The sequence below is a fragment of the Euphorbia lathyris genome, chromosome 3 (genome assembly GCF_963576675.1).
Source record: "Euphorbia lathyris chromosome 3, ddEupLath1.1, whole genome shotgun sequence".
Lineage (NCBI taxonomy): Eukaryota > Viridiplantae > Streptophyta > Magnoliopsida > Malpighiales > Euphorbiaceae > Euphorbia > Euphorbia lathyris.
Genome location: NC_088912.1, coordinates 46226014 through 46247547, shown reverse-complemented (window position 1 = coordinate 46247547; position 21534 = coordinate 46226014). Strand labels below are relative to the sequence as shown.

At 35.3% G+C, this 21534-nt stretch overlaps 1 long non-coding RNA gene across 1 annotated transcript; it reads right to left on the bottom strand.

Annotated features, from left to right (window-relative positions):
• Window positions 1–12189: 12189 nt before the first annotated feature.
• LOC136223652 (uncharacterized) lies at window positions 12190–17507 on the bottom strand. Its single transcript, XR_010686063.1, has 4 exons — window positions 17161–17507; window positions 16795–16842; window positions 13836–13874; window positions 12190–12737 (listed from the first exon to the last, which is right to left on the bottom strand). It is a non-coding gene; the product is annotated as an uncharacterized lncRNA (long non-coding RNA).
• Between the last annotated feature and the right edge of the window lie 4027 nt (window positions 17508–21534).

Here is a 21534-nt window from a genome sequence, read left to right as displayed (position 1 = left end):
TCTTCAATATCAATTGATGATTTGGCAAACCAGAAGATTTAATAGTATTTAAAAATTCTGGAGTATAAACATCCTCATGACTATCAAACTGATTTTCAACTTTGCATATAGTATCAGAACTTAGATAAGCTACTCCTTCACCTGCCCATGTAGCCAAAATATGATCATTTACCTTATTCACAATATCTAATGTAGGTGCAAGAATTGCACGCTCTTGTAAATATCCCGCATCTCGACATTTCTGCAACAAATTAGGATATGTGCTATCAACAATTGCTCTAAGAGGATTTTCAGTAACTTTGATTAGGATATCATTAGGTACATCAAATGTAGCTTCACCATCATTTTCTCCACCAATTGTTCCATTTCCAATGCTTAACATCCATTAAGAAAATGATCTCAATTTATTATAATCAATGTCGGAATCACCAGTCTGAAGCCTCATATTCTTGTTTAACTTAAGCACTTTACAGTAACTCTATAAGTAAGAAGAATTGAGAGAAGCTGAAACTATATTTTGTCTACTGCCTTTTGGGATAACATGTAATATTTGTTGAAAATCTCCATAAAAAACAACGACCTTTCCACCAAATGGAAAATTCAAGCTATTAGGCCTCTCGAATCTCAAAATATCTATTAGAGTTCTATCTAATGCTTCAAAACAGTGTTTATGAACCATTGGTGCTTCATCCCATATAATAAGCTGAGCTTTAACAATTAACTCAGCTAATGGACTTCCTTGCTTAATGTTGCAAGTGGACTCTTCATTTATTACTAATGGAATACAAACTTGGAATGAGCAGTTCTACCACCAGGCATGAGAAGAGAAGCTATTCCACTTGAAGCTACCGTGAGAACAATATCACCTTTGGATCTCAGAATAGATGATAATGTTCTCTATATGAACGTCTTTCCAGTACCTCCATATCCATAAACAAAAAAGACCCCTCCATCATTTTTTTTCACTGCATCCATGATAGTTTCGAACACCATTCTTTGATCATCATTTAACAACAGAATCAACTTTTGACTTTCTTCTGCCAATAAAACTCTATTGTAATTAAGTTCATCATGAAGAAGCCTATTTCTTCCCTCCTCAACTAATGATAAATCTGGAAATGGTAAAGTAGGAAATTCTCTTAAGCTTCTCCCACTTCTCTTGAGAAGTTTCTCAATTTCAGCAAGTGCATAGTTCATCAACTGCTCATCTGTCATTTGTAGATCTGTAAATACAAAGAAAAAAATGAGATTATTAATTTGTTCCAAGAAAAACTAATATAATATGGTAGAATAAGATAATATAAAAATCGATTGAATATATAAGTTACACAAAAACATATTAAATTTTGAGCATTAAAAGTTGAAATTAATAATATTGGATAAATATATTTGAAATTAATAATTTATTACCTTGAACATTGATCATTTTACGTTGGCGATGAAGAATATCTTCAGATAAAAGATGCCATGTGTAACGTTCTCAAGCCTTGAAATACAGTTTGAAAACAATAATGTAGTAAATAATGATCGTAGATAATGACCTGTTCCCCAAAGAGATGCTTCTATTATTGCATCGACATACTCCTTGTCATCATCTAGTAGTCCCAATGTGAAACATGCATCCTTGAAAGTTGGATGTAATACACCATTTACAGTTTTGATGTCATCGTATTTTCTTGGACCTTTCACAATATTCAACAAAATCCTCAGATAGTACAATTCACCAACTCCGGGATGAACATAAAATATTCTTCCAACACTCATACCACGCTGCCTTGGGCACCATTTTTTTATCTTCTTTTTAGCTCCAGATGATTCAATATTCTCTTCAACTTCTTTCCACACAAACTTATTTGGAAATTCTACATAAGTTAATTCTCTAGCCTCAGGATATTGCTCATTTGCCTTCATCCATTGTTGAAACATAGTACTGTCTTTGCCACCTTTTTTTACAACATCATCAATAGGGTCATCATCATGAAATATAATACTTTGCTCATCTGGAAGATGAAAGCTGAGTCTTTCCACTGCAGGCTCACGATGATTAATATTAAACCCAAATATTTTCCAAGCCGCCTCACACGGAGAAATGTACCTGCAATCATAATACATTTTCACTTCATCAAGTTCTCCATTATCACCATGTCCATTCAGCTGATAAAATGATGTAGTTATACGATCATTTCCTTTATTTATGTACTTGAACAAATATTTGATGGCCCTGTGTTGATTGCACCACTCAACATTTATATGTGCATTATATTTCAACAACAATTGAGTGTTATAATGAACAACAAATCTGTTGTCAAGAAGAATTTTATTTTTCTCAACAGTTCTTCCATTATGTCTTCTTCTATACAAAGGATATCCTTCTTCATCAACAATTGTCTCCTCGATAAAATTTTTGGGGAATCGTTTTGAACATTTCCCTTCATTCATACATGGTGAATTTTTATTTGAAGCACCACAAGGACCATGTATCATGAAGTTTTTCACAGTCTCGTATAAGTTAGGATTCTCCTCTTCATCCGGAATCTCAGCTGAAATTATCTTATCAATATCTTTTCCAGATGGATGTTTGTCTTTTGGGTGCAAAAACAACAATATATGTGCATGAGGGAGACCACGTTTCTAGAACTCTATTGTATACATAACTGCAATAATAAATTAAATTAATATAGTCTATATAAAATATTCACTTAAAAAATATTGATATGAAAAAAAGTTGAGAACACATACGTGCTTTAACCCTCCCAAATATTTTATCTGTTTTTATATCACGAACAAACCTATCTAGCTTCATTTTGAAAACTCTGGATATTATATCAGGTCTGTCCTCAGGTCTGAGACATGTTTTATCAACAAATCTCTGTATTTCTGGCCACTTAGAATTACATGTGAAAGTGATGAAAATATCGGGATATCCAGTCCATCTACATATCGCCATCACATCTTGATAGTTTTGTATCATGTACCTTAATAAAACAAAACAAAATTTGTCACAAATTTATTATAATAAAATTATCAAGGTGCATGTGACTTATATTATTTACATGTATAAAAAAATGTTTGCAATATGAGTTTCAAAAAAACACACCTTGCACCACTTGTATAAGATGATGGTAAGATAATCCTTTTACCAGCCGATGATGGATTTGCCTCCCCTCTCAATACTGCTTCAGTTAATCCTTTGTATAATTCTGCCCTAAGATTCTTTTGGTTGTGTCTGATGTATGATAATTTTTCTGCCTCAATCATTGTATAAGCATTAACTATAAACTGTTGAAATAACTTCTTTGAACTTAAAATGGTTGTTGGTTCATTATTTCTCTGTTGTATTCTAAAGCAAAAAAATTGACGCATACTTATAGTTTCCCTTTTTCCTTTTTTTTGATTCACTGAACTGAATATCCTTTCTGAAACCATCTTCACCACGTGGGAAAAGTAAAGGATATTGCATTGGGAGATAAGATGGCTGCAACTCATTGATGTGTTTCAGCATACCGGTCTTATTCTCAATGATTATGTCTCTTAAGTTATTTACACTGTCAATGTCACCAATAATTAAACCAGCTACTTCTGAAGCAGTAGGCATATTGTACCTTCGTCCATCTGATTTTTTGCCTCCAATCAACCTTAACTTCAATTCTCTACATTCTTGAGTAGACATTCTATCTCTAGCCAATCTAAATGATTGAACCAAAGCATTATTATCATCAAGCATTTCTTTCGAGTCATGAATTATAGAATGATCAAAATTTGTCATAGTACTTCGTGAACTGTTAAAAAAAAATTTAAAACAACACTTATATATTATTCAATGAATAAAACCATAAATTATTTACAAAAATAAAAAATATTATGATAGGATACCTTATAGCACCGGCTCTGTTTGAAACCTCACTTTCTGTATCATAAATACATAGTTGTGCAAACTTCGGATTTGATCCAGATTCTGGCATTAGACTTCCAATCATATGACAATTTTGGCCATGAAGTCTAAATACGTAAGGACCATTTCCATTATTCACAGATGTATCGATCTGACCACCTATTGAGGTAAATGAGAACATCATATTATAACTCCGAATATTCTCTAAGAAATTATTACTTCTACTATCAACCCGAAATTATTACGGCTATGGTGGTTTACAAGCCCTTTCCTCCTCTTGATTTGGTTTACTTGCTTGGTTATCCTTCCTCGTTTCTTCATTTCCAGGAACAGCTTGTTCCAGTTCCCCTTCAGCCTCTTTGGATGTTCCTGCACGCCTTAACACACAGATTAAAAACACCCTGTTTCACAGAAATTTCAGCTATAAATTTGTTGCTCTCAATCCCCGGCAACGGCGCCAAAAACTTGTTGTCTTGTAAACAGACTCTAGCAAGTGCACTAGATACAAGTAATAAAGTGATAAGTGAGTATCGTCTCCACAGGGATTGTGATACAAATAAATAAGAGAAATTGTTGCTAAACAGTGTGTGTTATACAAGTGGCTTCCTTTATGGTTGTTTGTTTGATATTGGTTGTTTTAGTGACTCAGGCAGGATACTCAATCAAGAAAATAAGGTTACTTTTTAACGATTAAAGGAAGAGAACAGGCTTTACATGACCGAACACGGTGTGTTACATCTTACAACATTCGATGAATAAAAGATAATGCCAACGAAGCCAAAGTATCAGTTTTTGAGTGAGTTTGAGTCAACTTTCGTGTGTTCTCAAACTCCTAAGATTTACTAACATCTTTAGCGTCCTAAAGATACGTTCTTTCTAGCATTAAGAACAAAACTCCATTTCTAGATGAGAAAACCCTCGACACAACCTTCTAACTTGTCAGCTTCGAAGTTGGGAGATCAATAGAGATATCGGTGAAGATGAAAGCAGTGTCCTAACATTCATCTAACACATACATACATGCTTACGCAAGAAAGTTAAATCCTCATTGATCACAACATTGGCAAAATACTAAATATCATTAAAACGTTGTAAAACTTACATCACCGGGCCGGCCATGCCGTGCCCGTTTAAAATGTCTACTCACTCATATCGAGCAGTGAGCAGAGGAAGGTTGTTGTTACAGCTTGAGACTCCATGAGAGCTCTCTTCTCCTTCTATTCTACTTGTTAAAAAAAACTAAAGCTAAGAAAAAATATCTGATTCCTAAACCTTCTCTGCTTTTCCTATTTAAAGGGAAAAGACCGAGACTGTCCAAAATTGGTACAACTTTCGTACCCTTCTTACAAACAAAGTCAACTACTTACTACAATTATCAAACTAAAGAAATGATTAACTTTTAGATTAACCCTTGAACACTCAAGGGGGTGAGACTTCAAATCATCATGCTACTTTGGGCAATCCCATCGCCACACACTTTCACCTGCTTTTCCTGCCGCTTTCCTTTCACTGCCACCAACGATCTGTCGCTGTCCGTCATTGGATAATCCGGCGTTTGACCGCTGGACACAAGTAAGGCTCCACTCCTCATTGGCATTAGCGAAACAAGCTGTTTCCAGTGAGTTTAGCATTTTTCTTTGCTTATCTGCACAAGGACATTAATTAGCCCTTATTCCTTACAAAATGATATAAAAATTACCCGAATTCCCTTATAAATTATCTGTTAATCTTAGTCAATTTCATGCCTAATAAATACCCCCAAATTGAACTTTTGCTTGTCCTCAAGCAACAAATTGTAAGAAGAGAATAAACAAAAAGGGTTAGGAATGAAATTTGTTCAATGACTGAGAACGACGAGTAAAGAAACATAGAACGCTTGGCACTATTAGGAGATGAACAGATGCATGCTAAGGTTTCATCGAAGAGTAAAAGCTTGTTTTGAAAGTTGTTTCCTTTTGCTCAAGAAATTCCTCAAATCTTAAAATTTAGACTTCCTTTTTCACAAAGAGTTACCAACAGCCAGACATGCCTCACTAAGGAATGGAATACTTCACTCACTCTCACATGGCATCTTTTTGCCATAGGAAAACAAATGCTATTTCACTCCTCAACTTAGACACCACACCCTTAGGGTGTGAGTTTGCCTATTGATCCCGAGTCTATGGGTCAAAGTTCCTCCTGACATAGTCCAAAGGACTTTGTAAAGGTTGTAATGTTAGGCTAGGGCTCTGGTTTGACAGTGAAAAGCTATTTCAGTGTATGAATTCTGTCTTTTTGCACTTTATTTATCATACGCAGCCTATAATGATTGCTGTTTACACACACTTTGTCTACACAACCTGTTCACTCATAACCCAGTACTCTTTTGAATATAAAGGTTCCTTCCTCCCCACATTATATTCCCTAGTTCATTCAATCTTTTCCTTAAACGATGTTTGCTCAATTGCTTATATTCGCATAACTTAAGCACATGATTTTTATTTTAAACAATTGGCAATTCGAGGCATAAGATAGAACTCAAGGTATTTTAGAGTTTAAGTGAAGGGAGAGGGCTATTATTTGTGGTTATTCAGAAAGAGCAGGTTATGGCTCGACTTGGTTATCCTAATAATTGGGGTGCATAGCACAGGTGCCTTTTGTGTAGCGGAGGGAATAACTAAATGCCTTTTTCCTCCTATGAAAATCAGAACCAATCACCATTTCATCAGGGTACCAAGGCAAATTCTCCCTAAAGATAGTGAGTGTTGGCCCACTCAAAAAAACAATGCATACCATGGATGCATTATAAGGCTCAAATTCTCACTATTTTCGGGAAAAAATGCAGTAAGGCCATGATTACTAATTTTGACAGAGGAATTAAAGATTTCAAAATTTTTGGAACTTCCTGAATTAGGGAACACGAAATACAAACAAGCAATTAACACAACCTAACACCAAATAGCATGCACAGTCTGCTCTATGATTCCTACATAACACTAAGCAATTCTCTAGATGGAACAAACATAAGCGGAAAGAAAACAATGGAAGCAGACAATAATTACCAAGGATATGCACAAGGATTCTCAAGGGATATTTGTTCTACATAAAATCACTAAATTAAACCAACCGATTTGCAGCATTTATCATGTTATTTCCGCATAAATTATAAATTGTGATGCACACAGCACAATCCCCACCCCCAAAAGAAAACAAAACATTGTCCTCAATGTTAATAATCACGACAGCAGATTGTACAAGATAGGCGGAACAAAACATGAAAGAGTAAGGGTGTTAGAGGTTACCAGATGCTAGGACAGCGAATATTTGGTCAGATCATGCGTGATGGGAAAGAGAGGAGTTAACCTCTCTATCCACAGGGGCAGGAATACCCTCCTCCTTCGAGGAGGCGGCAGCGTTAGCCTTAACATTGGCACTAGCAGGTGTTTCAGGCACTTGTCTTACCAGACTTTTCATAGAGAAACCAGAGGGACTTTCTTTGGCATGCTCCTCAATGCACATGCTCTTAAGCATATCGATCTCGCCCTGTTGCGATGCGTACTTTTGCTCCATGGCGAATATCATTTCGCGGTTTGCCTGATTCTGGGCAAACAGGGCATTGAATCGATCCATCACATCCTCGCAGGTCATCTTTGCACATTTCTTATAAAATGCCAAGTCTTTAGGCTTCTCGACTTGCTCGGAATCTGACGAGACTGAAAGGGTAGGCTCGCTTTTCCTTTTCCGGCTCTCAGTCTGCCGAGATGTAACAAAATCAGACATCCAGACCCACTTCCCATTCACAATCTTTCCGAATAACATCTTTTGGAGGCTTTTGAGATCAATGGGGCAGGGTGATTCACAATCGTGAGACGAGAGTGGTCTTCAGGTTAAAAAACCCCGATTGACTCCGCAATTCTGGTGACTATATGCTTCCACAACAGATGACTGACGAGTTTTTCTTGGAAAAAGCGCTGATGTACTCTCCAAACCAGAATCCCAAATTCATTCTCGGTCCAACTGCCATACTCCACAATGCGGTGAGATCTGCATGTGGCATGGTGGCTTGGTTTTCCCGGGCGAAGATTGTACCAGAGATCAACTTGTGCAAATACCGAACAGCGTAATCATCGATATTGGACGCCTTGGTCGAACTGCCGTCATAATGTTTCTGTCCTGAAAGTGATTCCCAGAAGGCCACAGGGTCGAAAACATCAGGCGTTGTGGTGAATGCCTCTTTATAGCTCTCGGATTCTAGATCGTCATCGTCGGCAGCACCAAGCATCTGGTTGAACAAGTTAAGCGAAGGCCTTTGGGAGTGACCCATGAGCCTGAAGCTAAATTTTCCCTCTTCATCAGGTTCGGTTATCTCAGTGTTGTGCTTAAAGGTTGCCAAGAACTCGAGTGTTAGTTCCCGATAGGCCGGTTCTGTCATTTCAAAGAAACATTCAAAATGACCAGACTTCATGAGGGTGCGTACACGATCCTCGAGGTTTAGCCTTTTTAGGGATTCCCAGCAAACTGTTCGGATGGGTCTGAACTGAAGTTTCGCTAGCTCATCATAGTACGCCTGAACAGAGGCGTCTTTGAACTGGGAGAGTTTCTTGACCAGCTTCTCATCTGGGACAAACGCCACAGTGCATGGTTCCGCCATTTTTGCCTTTGCTTTTTCTTTCTTGGAAGAACCCTCAATTTTCACGTTTTTGCCCGAGCCTCGGGTTCTCATTTTGCTTTCAAGTTTAAGTAGGGTTTTCCAGTGGTATAGGGCATAGATCATGAAATGCCTTTGTGAAAAGAAATCTCAAAGAAAAGAAAGAAATATGGTGATAGAAGGACTGAATTGACATAAAGCTTCTTTAAGTAGGGAAACGAGGCGTCTTCTCGCCAATCTGTCAGTTTGAGGCCGAATCAAAGTCGGCCACCTGGACAAATCGGCAGAAAGGCGCGTGTTTTTGAATCAAAATGAGGGTAGATGAACGGTCAAGATTTAATTTTAGCATTTATATCCCCCCAACCGTTCAATCTTATCGAGGAGAAAAACAGGCGGTATGATTGCCTATTTGGCATAGGAGTGGACGTTCCACTTTTCCTAGCTTTAATAACAAATTCCTACCGCCCAAATCTCTACGATTTTCCCTTTCCCTACAACACAGGTACAATTGTACTACCTCACCCTTGGAAGGATTTTTAGGTTTTACAATTGTGCCTAGGCAGAAATTACTCAAGATGAAGTCAACTTCAGACACACTTTACACCACGGAAACAAAAATAAAAATAAAAAGTAAAGATAAAAATCAATAAAATGCAAAGTTACTTGTGCTACAATTGGTGTTTGTAGTGGACACCCTGTTCTCTTGCTTTTACTGTCCTGGGGGATCCTGGAAATGAACAGTATCGATCTTCCTTGTGTGATCGTTCTCTAAATATGGTTTTAATCTTTGTCCGTTCACCTTAAAAGGATCACCCCCATCTTTGAAAATTTCAACAGCTCCATGTGCAAATACACGGTTTACAATGAATGGTCCCAACCATCTTGACTTGAGCTTTCCCAGAAAGAGCCTCAATCGTGAATTGAAAAGAAGGACGTTTTGTCCTTCATGGAACACCTTGTTCATGAGCTTTTTGGCATGCCACTGCTTGGTCCTGGCTTTGTAATTCACCGCATTTTCGTATGAGAACAGCCTGAATTCCTCCATTTCGCTCAGCTGTAAGCTTCTCTGTTCACCAACAGCCTGCGTCTCAAAATTTAAAAATGTTAACGCCCAAAATGCGCGGTGTTCCATTTCCACCGGCAAGTGACAAGATTTCCCGTATAACAACCGAAAAGGAGACATTCCAATCGGTGTTTTATAAGCTGTACGATATGCCCAAAGAGCATCATCGAGCTTGTTTGCCCAATCCTTTCGAGAATTGCCAACGATTTTCTCTAAGATTCTTTTTATTTCTCTATTGGAGATCTCCACCTGTCCACTGGTTTGTGGATGGTATGGTGTGGCAACCCTGTGTGAGACTCCAAGTTTTTCCATTAATTTTTCAAATTTTGCATTACAGAAGTGGGTCCCTTGATCACTGATGATCGCTCGCGGGACCCCGAATCTGGCGAACAGTCTTTTCAGAAATTTGACTACCACGCGGACGTCATTGGTGGGACTTGCTATTGCTTCGACCCATTTGCTCATATAATCCACAGCCACTAGGATGTATTTATTCCCTTGGGAAGTTGGGAATGGTCCCATAAAATCTATGCCCCAGATGTCAAAAATTTCGCACACAACTATGTTGTTTAGGGGCATAGCATTTCGAGCTGAAATGTTTCCCGTTCGTTGGCACTCATTGCAAGTTCCAACGAATGCATTAGCATCCTTAAAAAGAGTGGGCCAGAAAAAACCTGATTGGAGAACCTTTGCCGCGGTACGGCTTGCACTATGGTGTCCTCATGCTTCGCGGTTATGACAGTGGCTGAGAACATCCTGTCCCTCTTCTTGCGATATGCATCTTCGAATGATTTGGTCCGCGCACAACCTGAAAAGGTAAGGGTCATCCCAAAAATAATATTTGATTTCGGAGAAAAACTTCCTTTTTTGATTTGTGGATAGGTTGTGTGGTTTGAGCGAAGTTGCAAGGTAATTAGCTATATCGGCGAACCATGGCGCAGACTGCGCCGCATACAGATGCTCGTCAGGAAACCTTTCCACGATTTCTATTTGTTCAACCCTGCCCTTGTGATCTATCCTTGACAAATTATCTGCAGCAACATTCTCCGTTCCCTTTTTATCCTTAATTTCCAAATCGAACTCCTGAAGTAATAGCAACCATCGGATCAACCTTGGCTTAGCATCTTGTTTTGCGAACAAGTATCGCAACGCTGCGTGATCTGTGTGAACAATCACCCTGGATAAAACCAAGTAGGGCCTGAACTTGTCGAAAGCATACACAACCGCCAGAAGTTTCTTCTCGGTAGTTGTATAGTTTTGCTGGGCCACGTTCAATGTTTTGCTGGCATAGTAAATAGGTCGAAACCTCTTCTCAATCCTCTGTCCAAGCGCTTGCGTCGCACATTATTTCAAAAGGTTGCTCCCAATCTGGTCCTGCTAGTATAGGTGAGTTGATCAGCTTAGTCTTTAAGAGCTCAAAGGACTTCAAACAGTCTGCATTAAAAGAGAACTCGGCTTCCTTATGGAGTAGGAATCGAAAAACTCCCTGGATCTTTTAGCTTCTTTGGAAGCTGCTGCTTGTTTTGGAGTATGGACGAACAATCTCTCTTGAGTTGTATCATGGAAATGTTCTCCAGTTTCTTCTTGTTTGACAAGATATCTTTGAGGAATTTTGCGTATGTCGGCATCTGTGCCAGTGCTTCCATAAAAGGTATGTTGATGTGCAATTTTCTCAAAGTGTCCAACACTTTAGAATTCTGCTCCTCCAACTTCTTGTTGATCAGCCGTGTTGGATATGGCACCAGTGGGACATACGGCTATGGTGGTTTACAAGCCCTTTCCTCCTCTTGATTTGGCTTACTTGCTTGGTTATCCTTCCTCGTTTCTTCATTTCCAGGAACAGCTTGTTCCAGTTCCCCTTCAGCCTCTTTGGATGTTCCTGCACGCCTTAACACACAGATTAAAAACACCCTGTTTCACAGAAATTTCAGCTATAAATTTGTTGCTCTCAATCCCCGGCAACGGCGCCAAAAACTTGTTGTCTTGTAAACAGACTCTAGCATGTGCACTAGATACAAGTAATAAAGTGATAAGTGAGTATCGTCTCCACAGGGATTGTGATACAAATAAATAAGAGAAATTGTTGCTAAACAGTGTGTGTTATACAAGTGGCTTCCTTTATGGTTGTTTGTTTGATATTGGTTGTTTTAGTGACTCGGGCAGGATACTCAATCAAGAAAATAAGGTTACTTTTTAACGATTAAAGGAAGAGAACAGGCTTTACATGACCGAACACGGTGTGTTACATCTTACAACATTCGATGAATAAAAGATAATGCCAACGAAGCCAAAGTATCAGTTTTTGAGTGAGTTTGAGTCAACTGTCGTGTGTTCTCAAACTCCTAAGATTTACTAACATCTTTAGCGTCCTAAAGATACGTTCTTTCTAGCATTAAGAACAAAACTCCATTTCTAGATGAGAAAACCCTCGACACAACCTTCTAACTTGTCAGCTTCGAAGTTGGGAGATCAATAGAGATATCGGTGAAGATGAAAGCAGTGTCCTAACATTCATCTAACACATATATACATGCTTACGTAAGAAAGTTAAATCCTCATTGATCACAACATTGGCAAAATACTAAATATCATTAAAACGTTGTAAAACTTACATCACCGGGTCGGCCATGCCGTGCCCGTTCAAAATGTCTACTCACTCATATCGAGCAGTGAGCAGAGGAAGGTTGTTGTTACAGCTTGAGACTCCATGAGAGCTCTCTTCTCCTTCTATTCTACTTGTTAAAAAAAACTAAAGCTAAGAAAAAATATCTGATTCCTAAACCTTCTCTGCTTTTCCTATTTAAAGGGAAAAGACCGAGACTATCCAAAATTGGTACAACTTTCGTACCCTTCTTACAAACAAAGTCAACTACTTACTACAATTATCAAACTAAAGAAATGATTAACTTTTAGATTAACCCTTGAACACTCAAGGGGGTGAGACTTCAAATCATCATGCTACTTTGGGCAATCCCATCGCCACACACTTTCACCTGCTTTTCCTGCCGCTTTCCTTTCACTACCACCAACGATCTGTCGTTGTCCGTCATTGGATAATCCAGCGTTTGACCGCTGGACACAAGTAAGGCTCCACTCCTCATTGGCATTAGCAAAACAAGCTGTTTCCAGCGAGTTTAGCATTTTTCTTTGCTTATCTGCACAAGGACATTAATTAGCCCTTATTCCTTACAAAATGATATAAAAATTACCCGAATTCCCTTATAAATTATCTGTTAATCTTAGTCAATTTCATGCCTAACAATCATTGAGCATTATATTGTTCCCATCAATAACTTGTTCAAATGTTGAGTTCATTATAGAGGAAACTGCAAAAAAAAAAAAAATCATAATTACTAAATTTTTTTATTACTCAATCGATTCTGTTATTATTTCCGTCAATATGATTACTACTGCAAGCTGCATTGCAATTACCACATTAAAATCTTAAGAGATAAATATTATTTTAATCATTTTTTATTTGTAAATTTTAAAATTTATGAGATCCTTACAAATTGTAGTGAACTCTAAAAATATACCAAGACAAAAAACTATTTGATGATTTGAATATTTTATTTTTCTACGTATATATTCAACATAATATTGTTCAAATTATATGAGTTGGAAAAATTAAAAATATTTAATGATTGGTAACAAATAATTCAATGATTAAAAAATTACCTCCACCAACACCATGAGACCTTGAAAGCTTATTAGGAAATCGTTTTTCAATCATTTTGTTCTTTCTTTTCAACCTTGCTAGACGTGCTTGTGAACCCAATTCATTGACCACATTAAAAATTAGGATTATTTTCATCCATCTATATAAACCACGTTAAAATTTATATTAATAGTGGTAATATATCAATAAAGTAATAAGGGAGGTTAATTTATAAAATAAATAAATATAAGTACCAAAATAAAGATGGTTTTATTGATTTTTATTTTTTATTTGGTGGTTTGTTTGTGATAATTAGATAATAAAGGAGGTTAATTTATAAAATAAATAAATATAAGGACCAAAATAACTCGTTTTCTTTTGACTTTTAAAACCGTTAGTCAATTTGGTATGTGCTTGCTAACAGAATGAATCTCAATGTACCATTTTGTAAACTTTTAAACCACAGGGGTGCCGGTTGAAAACAGGTGTAACCACAAGGTTTATTTTTATACTTTTCCCAAAAATAAATAAACAAAATCAACAAACATGATATGTTTATAATATTTAGACCAGCATTGTTATACATATCGTGTACCAGAAATGGAGAGAGTCTGAGAGAAATCCTAGAGTTTACCTGAAAGAGAACAACACTAACAAAATTAACAACGTAAAATAACACTCTCAAATTGAATTACCAAAAACTTTGAACTCATTCAAACCGATTTCAACAAACCTTAACATTTTGTTCATCATGCATTAACAGTGATTATATCTTAATTATGATGTGTTTGTAAGTGAATCAATGATATATATGAGTAGTGAGATAGTTTGATTGAATTAGAATGAACAAAATAGTTCATGAGAGAGGCTAAGAAAAAACATTGAGAATACCTGAAAGAAATGTAGAGCTAGAGACTACAAATTGTTTTAAAAAAATTAAAAAACAAATGAATTTAAAGAGGACGAGTTAGTGTCTGGGTCGGAGAAGTAATTGTTAGGAGAGAGATTGTATGAGCTAGAGTCCTAATTAATTACCATTCCTCTAATTTCAAGCTCGGCAGTGGTTATTTTAGAATTAATTTATCATCATATTTAAATGAGTATTGATCATCATACTTTTTCATTATCTATAGCATATTTTATAATTAATTAAAGATATAAGTGTTTGATTCCTTCTAATATTATATATAAATAAAGTTAGTTATCTCTGCTTATAGGAATATATATCCTAGACCAATATTTCATTTGTTTTTTTTTCCGTAAAATTATTTAAAGAAACACAAATGTTTTGTAATTGAATCCATAGAAAATTTTAAACTTTATTTAAAATCGTAACACAATTTAACAGTTTTTTTTAGAATGGAGACTTAATTGATGATTTTTTGTTAGTTTAGGGACCTGATTGATGGTTTTAATAATTTAAGGTCTTAATTAATTTTAAAATCTTAGTTTAGGGATCCAAATGGATATTATGCCTTTTTTATGGGTACATATAATTAATGAAAGGGTTAAGGTGCAAAAATACTCCTAACGGTTTGGATCAAGAGCAATTTTACCCCTAACATCTAAAATTGTGTAATTTTATGCCTAACGTTGAAGGTTAAAAGCAATTTTATGCCTAACTTATGATTTTATGTTGCGATATTTTGAATGATAGATAAAAATGGTTTTGTCCATCTAGGATTGCCCGGGGTAGGAGTTGTAAGTTGTAAGACCATACCTAAGGGCGGTATGGCCAGAGTGCACGGCTGGTAGTCCTAACGTTAGGCAAGGTGAGATATGAATGAGATATCTCGATTATTGATATGATTGATGTTATGATAAGCTACACGGGTGGAATTCAAGGATGGACACACACGTAAATTTTGTATTACATTTTGATAATGTTTGATGATTTGAATTATAATGTTTTACGTTTGTTTGATTACGAGTCGATTTGTTAAAGCGATTTATTTGATTACGAGTTGGTTTGTAAGCGATTTATTTGATTATGAGTCGGTTTGTTAAAGCGGTTTATTCGATTTGATTCGTTTTGATAAAACGTTGTTCGATTTGATTCGTTTTGATAAAGTGATTTATATATATTAAATTATATAGTAATAAAGTGAAATATACAATTAAGTTATTAGCGAATCAATCAACGTGTCAATAATAAAATGAGTTCATACCTATTAAGAGAACTACCTAAAATTGGTAGAACTACGTGGCTTTGATTTCCGGTTTAAATATTATAAGACGTTCGGGATACGTAGGAAGCTTGGTAGAATTATCAAGTCCAAGCCAAATAATAAATAAAACTTTAGGTACTCTAAATAAATTTTTATCTATTAGAAAATCGGTTCGGCTTTCAGGCTGTTAGGCATTCGGTATCCTATTTTCCGTTCATACCCGATGCCGTTTTGGGTCGGGTGTGACAACCCCTCTTATATTTCTATTATTTCAGTTTAGCTTAGTATGTATGATTTCCATCTCTGGTTAATTAGAGAATGGCTTAATTCATTAACTCAGAAATTTGTAAAAAAAACATTAATTAACTATAACTTAGATCAATAAAAGTAGATGTATGCTAAATATATATCACCACTAAAAGGTCTAAAGAATAACTATAACTTGAATATATTTAGAAGATTAAACCCTACATTAGGGATCATCAAACTAAAGATGACTATAATTAATTTGTTAATATTTTAAATAAATTGCCACAATTAAACTTTACTTAAAATCATACTTGAAATATTTTATAAGGAATTTGAACTTAAAATACCGTCTTTGGGATGTCGTTTCTGATTGCCGAGATAAACTCTCAGTTTTCCTTCTTAATGCCACAAGCTCCTATTATTTCCTTTACTTTCTTTTTAATTCTAATGAGTTTTCCTCACTTTTATCCCTCTTTTTCCATTCTCCCCCCCCCCCCCCCCCCCCCCCTCTTTTATCATAGGATTTCCATCTATATATATTCCCTTTCTTATTTTAATTCATGCGTAGATGTCATGGTGTCCAACTTAAATTGTTTCTATGTTTTAAGAATGACACATGTTAATATATAGATTTAAGGATGATACATGTACATTTTCTCTCAATTGGAAATGACACCTTTTCTATTTATTGAATTTAGTCCCACTTACCAAATAGTATTTTATTCTTATTCAATGTAAGGTATAGAAGGTAATAATTTCCAAAAACAAATTCTGAAAACCATTATTATAATTTAGTTTAATTTTAGCATAGATTTCAAACAAATGAATAATACAATAATTTAAAAAGATCCTTTTCAAATGTTGGTGTATCATTATTATTTATTATTATTATTATTATTATTATTATATAAATTTAATTGTAACATACGTGTATATGGTTTTAATTGGGAAAAAATATTAATTTTGATCCTTTTAATTTATAACTTTTTATAAACTTACCCAAAGTTTTTAATTTACACCTAACAATATCAAATTAAATACAATAACATAATTATATATGACATAATCTTAATTTAATATAAAATACGTTAAAAATTTTGGACACGGACGTGACAGATACAATATTGTGATACATACCAAGTACAAGAAAGGAAGAGAGTGACCGAGATAAAAGTTAGAGTTTACCTGAAAGAGAATAAAATACATAAAATTATATTTTAAAAAAACATGAATTAAATTATGAAAATGGTGGACGTGTATCCAAGGATCAAAGGTCAAACCTAACCATAAAATATCAAAATTCATAAACAAAAGTAAACTGAAAATCGAGAAAATGGACTCGGATACCCAAATTATATATAACTAAATTTCCAACTAATTTAACTCAAGTTAGTTAACTAATACAATAAACAAATCCAACTTTTTAAACCATAATAAATATGTTAAATTGTTCAATTTCGTGTAAAAATTGAAAAATAAACCTCAATGTTTGATAGAACCTACCACTTCCAGATCTCTAATTGTCTCTGTCGAAGTTATTTTCTTCGTACATCCTTGCCAATCTTCTAATGTCAGTTGCAATCATCTGTACTATAACAACAACAAAAAAAAAAAAAAAAAAAAAAAAAGGGAAGAATATAGAGCAGTGGTAGGAGTTTGGAAAATCATCGAAGTTGATTAGGAAGAAGAGGAAAGAAAATGGTGAAAATAGAGAAATAAGCAGTGACCATTTAATATTAGGATTGGAATTTGGAAGAGAGAAGAGATAAGAACAGGAGGCAGTTATAGAGATAAAGAAGGAGAGTTAGAAATTCATAGTTTTATGAAGTTTGAAAGAGGTAGTAATGATTTTGAAGTGTGAAAGAAGTTGAGCGAGAGTGGAGAGTGGGCAGTGGATATACACATCAAAAGTGTATCAAATTAATAAAATGATAAACACTTGCACTGAAAAATTGTAGAAATCTAACGATTAAAGTAATTTACAATATACACGGCAGTGGATATACACGACAGAAGATTGTTATTTAAAATTTCGAAATAATTTACAATATTAGTTCTTAATTTAAAAGTTGTGGGAAGAATTGTATTATCATCCTATAATTTATTTAATATTATTAATGTATTATGGAAACGAGATGAAGTTGGGATTTAATATATGATATATCTATTATATTTTATTTAGATGGATATATCTATATTTTGTCTAAGCTTTTTATAATAAATATTTCGTCAATGTTTGGAAAAAGTAATAAGAATTCACATCCTAATGAAACAGCTTTTTTTATCTTTTATCAAATATCGAATATCATTCCATTTAATATATCTTCCATCAATGACCAAATTTGAAATTTGGGATATTTTTTCTTTAAATTTGGGATAAAGTAACATGGATGTGGAAATCAATATAGATTCACGACTAAAATTAAAATTGGATTGGATACTTTAATACTTAAGTCAAACAATTGAAAAAAAATATAATTCATCAATATTATGGGTAAAATTGCTGTTTGCTACCAACATTAGAGGTAAAGTTGCACCATTTTAGACGTTATGGGTAAATTACTCCTGATCTAAAATATTAGGGTATTTTTACACCTTAACCCTTAAAGAAATACAAACATATGTTATGATGGAATCTATAGCCGATTTTAAATTTTATTTAAAATTCTAACAGAATTTAACAACTTTTCTTATGATTAAATCGTATTTGAAATCCTTGAATATTATCTTTGGAATTTTAATCAGTCTAGATATAACAGCGAGTTTAAAAAAATGTGAACATTACTGATAATTTTTTTTATCGTTTATCCATATGATATTATTTGATAACATTTATCTCCTCAATTGTTTTCATCGGTGACACTTAATTCATTTTGAATGGAAAACTAACCAAATTCAACTTTTTTTTATCGAGCAGGATTAAAATTGACCTTCCTTGTAAATATTAGAGTTAAATTTATACTATTTCATATGTTAGGGTTAAATACGCATATCGTTTAAAACGCTAGGAGCTAAAATTGGTCCTTTTTTTGGGTTAAGGTGCAAAAGTACCCATAACGTTTTAGGTCAGGAGTAATTTTACCCCTAACGTCTAAAATGGTGCAATTTTACCCCTAACGTTGGAAGCCAAGAGCAATTTTACCCCTAACGTTGATAAATTGAGTCAATTTGAGAAATAATTCATCAAACTGTCTTCTCGATCATGAATCTTGTATATCAAGTTTTTTTATATTAATTAATTTTTTATGAATATCAAGTTTAATAAATTATAAATAATAAGGATTTAAGAATCTCAATAGGTTATTCAACTATTGTTTGAGAATACAACTATTTATTCTCAACTATTTAATAAAGAAACTCATTCATTCAATATATTTCTTAAAAATGGAAATAAAAACTATTGTAAAAAAAAAGTAACATCCGAAAAATTAAATAAATTTCTTAAAAAAACCAAAAAAACAAAACTAAATACATCAAACATCTGTTAATGTCTCGATAACAGTTAGATATAATACCTAATAAATTTATATAGAATAAAAGAAATGAAAAATCGCGTATCCATACATCCCAGATAACCGCTGCCGCTGTCCTGTAACCTAGCCGCCCTCGCCGCCGCGAGTCCGGTTGTCCCTCCTCCGCCGCCGGTGCTGTGAGAGTCTGCTCCTGCCTTGTGTTGATCGTCCCTATTTGCTCCTATCGGGCCCTTGTCGCTAGTCGCACCGCTGTCCCTGTTATCGTTGTCCATCCCCGGCAACTGCTTGTCTCGAATTGCTCTCTGCTTCGCGAGCCCTTTCGCACCTGAGCGCCCGCCTGAAACTGGCTCTGCTTGCACCCGTTTAGGGTGGTTCGGGTTAGTCTCTCTGGTTTACATTCTTGTGGTATCGCTGAGTATTGAGTCAGATTGGTTCTGTTACTGTTGCTTCTCTAGTGTGTGGTTTTGTGATTAGATTGAGTTCTGTGGTTCAACAACGTATTTGAGATCTTGTTGTTGCTGGTGGTTTAGCGATTTTTGAAGTGCATGATGTTGGTCCCTTGTAAGGTTGCAAATATAGTTCCAAGGGGGGATTAGGAACTATTTTACCTTTTTAAAGATAATTTGGGCAGATTTCTTTTCTTTAAGAAAAGTTTATAAAACAGCGGCACTTAACACTCAGCAAGACACTGGCTTAGTCAACTAGTGACTAGGACAGCTTCGTTGCTTAGGTCAGGAAATAGCACTTAGAGTCTATTCCTGAACCTGCTCGTTTGTAGCGCACAACTCAGCTTGACCTCTTTTACTTGGTCAGTTTTAGTTTGTTTTAAGCAAGCAATATAAATAAGGAGTTAAGGTTTAAGAAAACTTCACTCAGCAGATTTATCCAGGTTCGGCTTCTTCTAAGCCTACGTCCTGTCCCCGGAACACCTCCGAGATTTCAAATCCTCTACTGAGCTCTTTAAAGGTAGAGCCTCAAACCTTTTACAATATCAGCAATTGAGTATGACAAGAGTACCTTCCTCTATACTTCTACTCAATCCTAATCTCTCCGCTGAGTACTTAAAACCGAGTACTCAACCTCTCCTTTCTACTTCTAGAAATGATAAAGATTTTGTCCTAAACAACAATTGCTAGAACACCTTAGATGATTGAAAAACAATCACTCTAGACTTTTACACAAATGAATAGACTTTGTAGTGTAAGAACTTTGCTTTGCTTTTGATGGAGAACTTTTGTATACGTTTGGTCAGCGTAGCGGCTCTTGCTCAAGGTTCTCTACAGAATGTGGATTCTGAATGGACTATTTATAGAGAGCTGTGAGAGCTTCTGGTTATTTCGAATTTCGAAATAACCGTTGGAGACAAACGGCTACAGGTCGCTTTCACTGAGTCTGCCAGCAGTTCTCATTAGCGAATCAGATTCCAGCGTCTTCTGTTCTTCGGTCAGTGAGTCAGTATGTTCCACCATTTTGGGTAATGTCAACCAGACAGCTTGTTGTGTCTTCTGACCTTTACCTAATGAGGAAATACTTTGTCTGGAAGCTGTCTTATGGTCAGTAGCTGTCCTGCACGTTTTGTCGAGACAGCTCAGCAGCTTCATACCGAAGTTGTCTACGTGGATCTTCTCGATCCTTCTTTACTCAGCATGCGTTTCATCACTTTAACGGCGACGTTTTGGAGATACGCGGGCTGAGTGATCTTTGGCTTGTTTGACTTGGGCCTTGATTTCCATATAGGGCTTGAGCCTTATGATCTTTATGTCTTATGATAAATTATAAACTCAACATTGAACAAACACATTAGTAACACTAAATCAAAGCATTTAAACTTAGTGTGTTATAGAATATTTACTTTCAATTAATTAATTTTGTCAAATCAAAATCCTGTGGAAAGGTGTTTCAACAAACTCCCCCATTTTGATGTTGGCAAAACTAATCAGCAAGGAACTCAGTATGAGCTCCCCCATGATAGTTGACCTTTTTAATTAAGTGAACTCCCCCGTAAGGATAGAACTACTGACTTAGTTTTATTCTAAACATTCTAAGGTTTAGCTGAATAAGCCTAAGATCAGTTTTCAGCTATAGGTCAGCTTATGGGACATATTCTATTTTACTCAGTATGCAGCGGAAGTGATGTATAGTGACAGAGCGCTGAGTAAATCATTTGTTCAATGGTTTATATTTGACAAGTTCAAACATCTATATGCAGCATGCATTTATATAATACTTGGCATTTAAAGGATGAATAATCAGCAGTTAAAATATGAATGCAAGTATTTCAGGAGTAACAGAAGTTAGGCAAGTTAGGCATAAAATAAAACAACACAAAAACAAACAGATAAAGTTCTTCTTCCTAACTTCTAACACTTAACACTCTAGAGTTCCTTCTCCTTAGTTGCCACTT